The 11,050-nt window shown below is 46.8% G+C and overlaps 1 protein-coding gene and 1 long non-coding RNA gene across 3 annotated transcripts in view; one reads left to right on the forward strand and one right to left on the reverse strand.

The window, feature by feature from the left end:
- Positions 1 to 5,507, reverse strand: part of LOC140721016 (NACHT, LRR and PYD domains-containing protein 3-like) — a 56,893-nt gene extending 51,386 nt beyond the window's left edge. For both annotated transcript variants that reach the window (XM_073035881.1, XM_073035880.1), the window contains exons 1-2: positions 5,357 to 5,507; positions 701 to 866 (exon numbers count right to left, since the gene is read on the reverse strand). The gene's annotated coding sequence lies outside the window, so the exon portion shown is untranslated. The remainder of the gene's footprint in view (positions 1 to 700; positions 867 to 5,356) is intronic.
- LOC140721021 (uncharacterized) overlaps positions 1 to 11,050 on the forward strand; it is a 689,868-nt gene that overhangs the window by 421,145 nt on the left and 257,673 nt on the right. The window lies entirely within an intron of this gene.

Here is an 11,050-nt window from a genome sequence, read left to right on the forward strand (position 1 = left end):
AGGCTTTTTCCCAGGGCTGAAATAGCTAACATGAAGGGGCATTGCTTTAAGGTGCTTGGAAGTAGGCACATGGGGGATGTCAGAGCTAAGTCTTGACACAGAGAGTGGTGGGTGCATGGAATGCATTGCCAGTGAAAGTGGTAGTGGCGGATATGATAGTGTCTTTTACGAAATGCTTAGAGAGGTACATGGTGCTCAGAAAAAGAGAGGGCTATGCGGTAGGGAAATTCTACGCAGCTTCTAGAGTAGGTTACATGGCCGGCAAAACATTGAGGGCTGTAATGTGCTGCAGATGTTCTATGTTCTACATCACTGCAGCTTGCAACAGCCAGAAGAATTAATGATATGTTGCTATAGCTCATGGTAATTCCACATTTCTGCAATCACTATGGCACTTGGGGCACCTTATAAAGGGAGGAATTGTCAACAAATTCTGAGATGATTATGATGTAACACAGCCAAGCATGGGAACATGTGAACTGAGCCAGAGCTTCTTCAGAAGATGCAAGAGCTTGAATTGAGCGGGAATGTGAGTGGTTTTAAAGAGCTAGGGCGCTGATTGCACATGAACACATCTGGATCTGACAGAGGCACAAATGGAACATCTGGGCAATTTCAGTCTCACGACAACTATTTCCTACCTTCCTTTGTACAGAGCTGTAATGTCTAAAGGGCCTGTGTTTGAGTAAATGAGACTTACCAAAATTTCTCCTGTTTGAATCATTATGAACTGTTGAGTCAGAAGGTTTTAACTCCAGTTGCTGCTCTCAGTCCTCGGGCTGGTTCACTTGTTGCTGTCTCTTGTCTTCAGTTGTGGTTTGCTTCCAGTTGTGGGCTTTTCCAATAAATCTCTCACGCAGGTCTAACTGTAACCAGAGAGATAATGAAGCTCGTTAACAATACAAAGCTCATTGTTCCAAAAAACAAAACTCACTGAAACTTAAATGTTGAAGACAAATATAATGATCTCAGTGAACAATCTTTTATTGTCCCTCACACGTCACAAAACGATATGGGATAAGAAGGAGTCATCATTCAGTCATGGTAAGACATAAGACACAGGAACAGAATTAGGTGATTCGATCCATCGAGTCTGCTCCACCACTCAACCATGGCTGAGATTTATTCCAATACTATATTCCTGCCTTCCTCCTGTAACCCTGGAGCAGCATAGCAATCACAACTATATTAATTTCTGCCATAAATATACCCGTAGCAGTCTCAACCAGCCTCTGTGGCAATAAATTCCACAGATCAACCACCCTTTGTCCAAAGAATTTTTTTCTCATCTCAATTTTAAAGGGAAGCTTCTTTATTCTGACACTGTGCTCTCAGATCCCAGAGTCTCCATCTAATGGAAACATCCACTGTATCCAAGCTTTTCAGCATTTGGTAAGTTTACTTAACCATAGATTCCGCAGACCCCCCCCCTGCCCCCACCATCCTTCTGAACTCCATTGAGCACAGGCCTAGAACCATTGACTAACGGACACATGACTGTGAAGGGGAATTTCCAATAACGGTTTAAACACTGAACCCCTGGGTCCAATTCTACTGCTGCAAACATTAATGACCTCCTCTCCATGTGAGGGACGGTAATGGGAACTCAGATTAGCATTCATTGCTTGCAAAGTAACTCCAGAAACAAATATCTGATCCCAGACCAGAAATACTCGCACAACACCTCATAAATCAAAGCATCTTGATCCCACATCCAGTCTCACAGCTGAATGTGCCACTTATTGACCCCAGAATCCTCACACATCGTCCCCACATCAGGGATTTCCCCACAACCAATGTCCAGCGACCCGAGGCTTCTGCTTCACTGTGGAAGGAGGAACATTCAGCCCCATCTACAGAAGTACAGACCTGGTCAAATCCCAAAAAACTGACAGTTCCATATGCCCGGAGTCTATATCCCAGGATAATAGGCCAAGCACCAAATTTCCCAGGACTCCCTTGTTGCCAGTAACATGCTGCAGTGTGTCAGCCATTCAGAGTTCAAAAACTAACACTCCTGCATCAACCTATGGTAGAATGGGAACCTGATAATCCTCTGACTGACCAGATATTGGGCTGGAAAACCTGGGTGTGTGTCACCAGCAGGCATGGATACATTTCACATTGTCTCCAGCAGCTAAACTGAACACATTTTATTATCCGATTGTTAAATGAGATTTTTCCCAGCACAATTGGCCATCACATTTCCTGTAGGCTAATAGAAATAACAGGCTTTTCATTTCAAATTGAAGTTAAATGCTGGAAACTCAGTATATCAGAATGGAGGTGTGGAAAGAGAAACTGTGGAAGACACAGGATCAGAACTGATGTTGCCTGACCTGCTGAACATTTCCAATATTTTCTCTTTTTACTTTAAATGATGCACAACTATTGACTGATTACAAGTTGTTTGTGACAGCCTGAACAAAGTTGCACAAATGTAATGCCCACATTCATCAGTTTTGCCCTCATTCCAACACAGGGATAATACAGTCAATGCTTACCACATCCTCCCCACTCCACTATCAATGTGTTCCATCTGCTCCCGAAGCCACTCACTCTCACTGAGGGGCAGTGAGCAGAGAATGAAAAAAATGCTTACCACTCCATGCTGATCCCGTGGCCTGTTATTCTGGCAATAGAAAAAGTGGCTCTCCAAAAATGACCAAAAAAGAAAATAACTTCAAATTTTAACTTTATTTTCAAAATTCAACTTTAAATAGAGCAAACTTTCTTATCTGAAATATTAAAATAGTGGCCATTTTGCAATGTTGAAACTAAACTTGTTATTACTGTCTTTACCCTTACTCATGCTGCATTTAATAAATCCTCTGGTAGTTCCAGGTAACAAACACCAATTACAGAAATAACTCTGAGGCAAAACACTTCACAATGAAAACAATGGAGCAGAAATATTGTTGATATCTAATCATTGGTGGGGTACAGTCTGGACAGAGTTTGAACAAGATGGTTTGTATATATCATTCAGGTGATGGAATACAGGCTGGACAGAGGTTGAACAAGATGGGTGGGAAATGAACAGATGGAACCAGGTGGGAGAAGGGATCAAGGACGATCACTGATGGGGCTCGAGCAGTACATGGATACCAAGTTAATGATAAATACTGTGCTGCACTGGGGGGTGGGTGGGGTCGTGGTCGATAGCCCACCCCTGCATTCCTAATGACCAGCACTGTTTATTGTTCAAACACGAGGAGATCTGCAGATGCTGGAAATTCAAACAACAACACACACAAAATGCTGGTGGAACACAGCAGGTAAGGCAGCACCTATAAGGAGAAGCACTGTCGACTTTTCAGGCCGAGACCCTTCATCAGGACAGGTGGGAGAAGGACGAAGTGTCTCGGCCCAAAACGTCGACAATGCTTCTCCTTATAGGTGCTGCCTGGCCTGCTGTGTTCCACCAGCATTTTGTGTGTGTTACTGTTTATTGTTCTTGTGCTAAAATGCTTTTGCGAGATTATGATGGGAATTTCCGGTTCACTTACTGTTACATTTTAACCTGGGTTACACAGTAATTTGCTCGTGTTGTTTGTGGGTCAGACTAACTGTAACCGGTGGGTGTGATGGTCACCTCCCCCATCTGTTGGAGACTGGTTGGGTTCACTCTCCAGGTCACGGTGCTCAGTCTGTTTTGCGTTTATCACAATAAAACCGTTATTGAGATTAAGCAGCTCCCTCGTCTGTCATTACGGACCAAATGCTCGACACAATACTACTGTATAAACGACACCAAAACGACAATGCTAGAAAGAACCGCAAGAACTTTGTCATACAAGCTTTGCCAATCACCAAATTCTATCAATGCACCATAAAAGTTTCCAATTCGGATACTTCACGCCTTGGTATGGCTAATGCTTTACCCGTGGCTGCAAGGAACTACAGAGTTACGGACACAGATCAGCTCATCACAGAAACCAGTCTCCCCTACGTGAACTCTTTCTGGAGTTCCCACTCCCTCGGTAAAATCAAAGATCCCCAGAACCTGGCACGTCCCCCTTTCTCACCCACCCCAATTTGGGAGAAGATACGACAGTCATCAAGCACGTATCATCAGGATCAAGAACGGCTTATCTGAAGTAAACAACATTTGGAGGAGTTCCAGGAAGCGAGGCAAAGCCACCAGTTCGGGAAGTTAATGGGACTCATTGGGCAACATCCAATTCCCCCAACACGAGAAAATATGCCGCTGCTGAAAATCCGTACCGGCGCTAAATGGTGAATGAACTCAGCCGGCCAAAAATCACTGCCATTCCGCAGACCGTGAGCATGCGCAATATGAATCTCAAGTCAATAGAGGGAGCGGGGGGAGGGGGCCCTCGGGAAAAATCGCAACGCGGTAGCTCTGCGGTAAAATGAGAGCGGAGAACGGGATCACGTGACCGGTGGGTGGGTCTCCCCGACAACAAACCAATTCTCTAAAACATACGAGCATAATTAGACTGTTTGGCCCACCGAGTCCGCTCCGGAATTAAATCATGTCTGACCCTTTTTTCCCTCCTCAGCCCCACACGCCAGCCTTCTCACCGTAACCAATCAACAATCTATAAATCTCCGTTTTAAATACCCCCAAAATGGCCTCCACCGCTGCCTCTGCTAGTTCCACATATTTGCCATACTCTGGCTAAAGAAATCTCTCTGAGTTAAGTGAAGCGTATACCTCTGATCATCAACACTTCAGGGTCTTGTGTTTCACAGCGTACTCTCTCCTTACATTCCACCCTCCGAGCTGATCATCACTGATCAAATCTCACGGGGATTTCTCAGTTCCTACTGAATTTATTACCAAATGAGCAAGTACGGGTAGGTACAGGTACAGAGAAACACTGACTTGTAGCAGCATCACAGGCAAGTACATTCAGATAACACACGGAATATAAATTATACAATTCTCCGTCAGTAACAATGTAGAAATAAGTTTAACGTCATCCTGCTAATAGGACCAGAACAACAGGGGCTGAGCGGCGGCTCATCTCAGACGGTTCGGTGTGAAGGTCTCACAACCCCGGCAGATTCTGTGAAGGAAGCGAGGCGAGGCCGCCAGTTCGGAAAGTTCATCCCCTCCCCCTTCAAGTTTCACCGATCACTTTGTGTTTCTCTCCGCCCCCCACCCACCATCTTTTATTCTCCAGTCCTGCCGAAGGATTGCGGCCGGTAACGTTGACCGTACTCTTTTCCTAGCTGCTACCCGGCCTGCTGAGTTCCTCCAGCATTTTGTGCGCGTTGCTCGGATTTCCAGCATCTGCAGATTTTCTCTTGTTTGAGTTCGGGAAAGCTAACGGGACTCCCTGCTCAATGTCAGACCTCCCCGCTCGGAACCGGCTTCAATACTCACCGAAGGGAAATAGTTTGTGTCGCTCCGCAAGAATAATCCGCTCCCGGCTCCCCGCCCCAAGGGGCGAGGACCACTCCTCTCCCCCTCCCGATCCTGATCCCTATCCCACCGCCGACCCGCTTTGACAAAGAACGAAAGCCACGGCCCATCCAAGACTGACCATGCGCAATATGAATTTTGCGTCATCTGAACTGTGGGCGGGGCCTCGGTAACAAACCTGCAGATGCTGCAGAGCTGCGGCAAAACGGGATCGCTTGACATGTGGAGGGTCTCCTACGTGACACGGTGACTCAGCTCCTCGCCCCTCACACGCTGCCCGACTCCCCGCCACATTTCCCACATTATACCATATTTACACCAGCTACATTTTTAACTTTCCTTACCTATCTTCCCCGTCCCATCCCATTACACCCGGGTCACAGAGTTACGGGTTCAGTTCCCATCCGGTCCAATACAGAAGTCAGACAAAAACAGGAATTGTGCAGGTTTCATTCAAATCATTTTATGCTTATGAACACTAATTCGGTGCCTCAGGGATCTGTTCTGAGACCCTTACTCTTCGTGATTTTTATAAATGACCCTGATGAGGAGATGGAGGGATGGGTTAGTAAGTTTGCTGATGACACAAAGGTTGGGGTGTTGTGGATAGTGTGGAGGGCTGTCAGTGATTACAGCGGGACATTGATAGGATGCAAAACTGGGCTGAGAAGTGGCAGACGGACTTCAACCCATATTAGTGTGAGGTGGTTTATTTTGGTAGGTCAAATATGGTGACAGAATACAGCATTAATGGTAAGACTCTTGGCAGTGTTGAGGATCAGAGGGATCTTGGGGTCCGAGTCCATTGGACACTCAGAGCAGCTGCGCAGGTTGTCTCTGCGGTTAAGAAGGTGTACAGTGTATTGGACTTCATTAATTGTGGAACTGAATTTAGGAGCCGAGAGGTAATTTTGCAGCTAAATAGGACCCTGGTCAGACCCCACTTGGAGTACTGTGCTCAGTTCTGGTCGCCACACTACATGAAGGATATGGAAACTATAGAAAGAGTGCAGAGGAGATTTACGAGCATGTTGCCTGGATTGGGGAGCATGCCTTATGAGAATAGCTTGAGTGAACTCGGCCTTCCCTTCCAGTGACGGAGGATGAGAGGTGACCTGATAGAGGTGTATAAGATGATGAGAGGCATTGATCATGTGGATCGTCAGAGGCTTTTTCCCAGGGCTGAAATGGCTAACACAAGAGGGCACAGGTTTAAGATGCTGGGGATCAGGTACAGAGGAGATGTCAGGGGTCTGTTTTTAATGCAGAGGGTGGTGAGCGCGTGGAATGGGCTGCCAGCAATGCTGGTGAAGGTGGATATGATAGGGTCTTTTAAGAGACTCTTGGATAGGTACGTGGAGCTTAGAAGAATAGAGTGCTATGTGTAAGCCCAGGTAATTTCTATGGTACGGACATGTTCGGCTCAACATTGTGGGCGAATGGCCTGCATTGTGCTGTAGTTTTCCTATGTTTCTATGTTACTAATTGCTATTCACATCCCTCCGGCCTCATTGGACAGGAACACTGAAACATCAAGTGAGAAACAGCGGGAGGTGGCCATTCAGCCCCTCTAACCATCAACGAGATGGCAGCTGCTCGTTGACATGATCCTCATTTTCTTGAACCCTCCAGTCTCCACACATCTGCCGGCCTCTGTTTTATGTGAGGACGATCACGTAATCTTCATCGCCCTTTGTGGTGGGTATTTACAGAAATTCGCCCTCGAAGTTTTTTCCCTACTGCGGTCACTTTGCTGAACAGTTAACTGCTGGTTAACTGTCGGCTAACTATTACTTGGATTGCATTACCTGTATGTATAATCTATATTTTCATTTATATTTATCATTATTATTGTTATGAGCAGAGCGACAACATCTGCTGGAAGTAAATTCCTTGTATGTGCATAGGTACTTGGCGATTAAAGTCTGATTCTGATTCTGATTCTGATTTTCATTGCACTCTCTATAACAAATACTCTCTAAACTCTTTATTAATCCTCTATGGAATTAATTTCCATCTTCTGCAGCCCCGTGATGTCCCAACCACTCAACTCCTACCCCTGTAACTGTTTCCACCTTCCCACTTCCTCCTTCCTGGATCCACCTCTCACTCCCCAGCTCTTGCCCCATCCTCACCCCTCACCTCTTTTCTCTATTTCCGTCCACTCTCAGTCCAGAGGGAGGGTCTCGGCCCGAAATGTTGACGATCCATTTCCCTCCACAGATGCTGCCCGACCCACTGAGTTCCTCCGGCAGTTTGTTCTTTGGTCTGTATAATCCGTGTTAGTATTGGGAGCGGGATTTTACACCATATTCCAGGTACAGTCTCAACAAATCCCTAATAATTGTCACTTTGCTCGGACTATTGGCCTCACTTGCAGGTCAACAGTCTGCCGGTGTTTGCCCCCAATGTGGTAAATCCCTCTGCTCGCCACCAACGTGGGCTCAGACATTTCCACAAATGAGCCCCTCCTGTCCCCACCGGGACACACATCCTGTCCGCGCCCTCTCACACCATTTTCATCCTTTCAATAAAATCCCCCGCTTCTCACCCCGGGGAACCGGCATCAAACCGACAGGCCGCGCGGTCTCCTCCTACCTTTCAGTGATACATCAGGCCCCGCGGCAGGAGATGCTTCACAAACGCCCCAACTTCCCTCGGGGGGAAATGGAAATAAGTCAATAAGCGGGATATTTACTTTTAGGTTTATTCCACTTAGAAGGACAGTTCGGGGCGGTTGTGGGAGACAGTCAGCTGGGGTAACGCCCTCTCCGCTGCTCCGGCTCCTCTATTGGGTGTAACCAGTGAATGACATCATTTCGCACCAACGGAAGTAAAGCAGCTCCCGAAGCGTCCGTTGGAAGTAGTGGGGAAGGGGTTGGTCACGGGATTAGTAGCTCAGCCGTTAGACCGATTAAGCTCGAGCACAGCAACGCGTGGATGACGTAAGACAACGCGCACGTGAGGGCAGATCCCAGTGTCAACACCAGAATTGCCAGCGGGGTCCACACACAGAGTATTAGTCAACAGAAAATCTCTCGTCCCTGTAGTCTTTGTCTCCTGATAAATTTAACCCCTGACAATGTGGACCATAGACACCCCTTCCTCTTTAAAGTCAGTCATTCATTCAGACAGCTGATCGATGAGAGGAATTATATTTATAGGTCATTAACGTTCTTCCAGATTCGTTTGGACGGATTTGATGTGGAGTTAGGGGTGTCACAGTGAAAGGGCCGGACGGCCGTACTCTCTCAGTTGTCCAAACATCCTTCCAGGTGAGGCGACACTTCACCTGTGAATCTTCCGTGGTCGCCTATTGTGTCCGTTGTTCCCGATGCGGCCGCCTCTACACTGGTAACACCAGCTCATCCGCAGTTGTGCGGGGTAGGGTTGTATTTTGGGGGGGTCGGATCGATGTTATTGTTCCCTTCTGTGCTTGGGGGGTGGGTTTTGGGGGTTGATGATCTGGGTGCCGTTCTTTTTGATGCGGGGAGTGGGGTGGGAGTTTGATTTTTCTCTCTGAACGACTTTCATGCTCTTTCTTTGTTTTGTGGTTGTCTGGAGAAGAAAAAAAAACCGCGAGAATTGTTTATGGATACCTGCTTTGATAATAAACTGATCTTTGAACTATCCGCTCCCAGCGGGACTTCCCGGTGTCCAAACATTTTCAATCCGATTCCGATTCCCATTCCAGTCCCGACGTGTCAACCCATCGCCTCCTCTTGTGCTAAGCTGTGGTCACCCTCAGGGTCCAGGACCTGCACCTTATATTCCGTCTCCCCCCCACCTTCCACCACCACCTGATGGCAAGAATATCGATTTCTCCTTCCGGTGAACAAATCTCCCTCCCTCCCACTCCCTCTCTGACTTTTCACGTCCTCTCACGTGCTTATCACTTCTCTCTCGGTCCACTGCTCCTATTCTCCACTCTCCTCTCCTATTAGATTCTATTTTCTTCTGCTCGAGCTTTCCCACCTACCTGGCTTCACCTATCACCTTTCAGCTAGATATTTCCTCGCCTGCCCCGATTTTTTCAGATAATTCCCCCATTCCATTTCAGTCCTGAAGGAGGGTTCACTTTTCGATAGATGCTGCCCGGCCTGCTGAGTACCGCAGCATTTTTGTGTGTGTTGCTCTGTATTTCCAGCATCTGCAGACTTCGTCGTTTGTGATTTACCTCTCCGTTGTTCCTCCGCCCTCCGGCCACAGGCGGCGATGTGCAGACCTACGCCACTGGTGGCGCCATACAGACCTCCGGCCACTATTGGCGCTACGGTGAACCTCCTGCTAAACGTGGGCGTCTTGCCGACCGCAGCGTTTGCCGGTGTGTTTCCTATTCGGGCGGTGGCCAGCTCCGTGTTAAATGTTTAACCTTCACGGTGACTGAAGGAAGCTGCAGGTTCATGAGGAACTGTTACTGTCAGATTCGGCAGTTCTTGCGGCTGCTTATCGGACCCAGGACCGATGTTTAATATTGTGTGTCAGAAACGAGCCACGCTCCCGAATAATGGCTTCAAGACAAATTCAAGGAAACAAAGTTTATTAACAGTTCTGCAGAGCTGGGTGCCTTCAGAGAAGGGAACCCTGAACCTTACAGGGCAGCAGGTTTTATCCTTCTTCCATACCACCCCCCTCCCTGACTCGGGAGGTACACAGTGTTTTCCCATTCCATATTTGGAGTTGTTTTTTTACACGTTTCTGTAAAACAATAGTCCATATCTCAGGACTTCAATGATTCTACAAACAGTTAATCTTGTCAGGGCTTCTGCATTCATAATTAAATCACATTTGTTTACAGACTTTAACCCAGACATAATTAAATCACATTTGTCCCCGGACATAATTAAATCACCTTTGTCCTCTGACTTTAACCCAGACATAATTAAATCACATTTGTCCCCAGACATAATTAAATCACATTTGTCCTTTGACTTTAACCCAGACCTCTTTCAGAAACGCACATCTTAATTTTGAATCTTACATTGTGGATCTGTGAACGTTGAATCAGTTCTGTATCAAATCCCCTGTCTCAGGTACTTACTGTCTCTACCACACTCACAATGTACACTAGAAAGGCCACTCTGCCAATCTGGTCCCAGCCCATATTTCTGTTCCGTATCAGTATATCAAAATCTATTCCTGCTGTTCACCTCTCACTCTCCCTGTGATGACAGGTTGCAACTGGTCACCAGTCCGTTGGAGAAGAGATTTCCCTTGAATTTCAGAGAATCTCAGAAATCTACAACACATTACATGACCTTCGGCCCACAATGTTGTGCCGACCATGTAACCTACTCTAGAAACTGCCTAGAATTACCCTACCTCATAGCCCTCTATTTTTCAAGGCTCTATGTACCAATCTAAGAATCTCTTAAAAGACCCTATTGTATTAGCATCTACCACCGTCGCTGGCAGCGTATTCCGCACACAGACACCACTCTTTGTTTAAAAAACTTGGCTCTGACGTCTCCCCTGTGCCTACTTCCAAGCAGCTTAAAACCATGCCCACTCGTGTTAGCCATTTCCGTCCTGGGAAAAAAGCCTCTGGCTATCTGATGCACCATCAATAACTCTCAGAGACGTGAGTCAAGGTAGGCTTTTACTGGCTGGAAGAAAGCACCGTCAGCAGCAAGCAACCACCACACAACATCCTGG

This window comes from Hemitrygon akajei, unplaced genomic scaffold (genome assembly GCF_048418815.1).
Source record: "Hemitrygon akajei unplaced genomic scaffold, sHemAka1.3 Scf000049, whole genome shotgun sequence".
NCBI lineage: Eukaryota > Metazoa > Chordata > Chondrichthyes > Myliobatiformes > Dasyatidae > Hemitrygon > Hemitrygon akajei.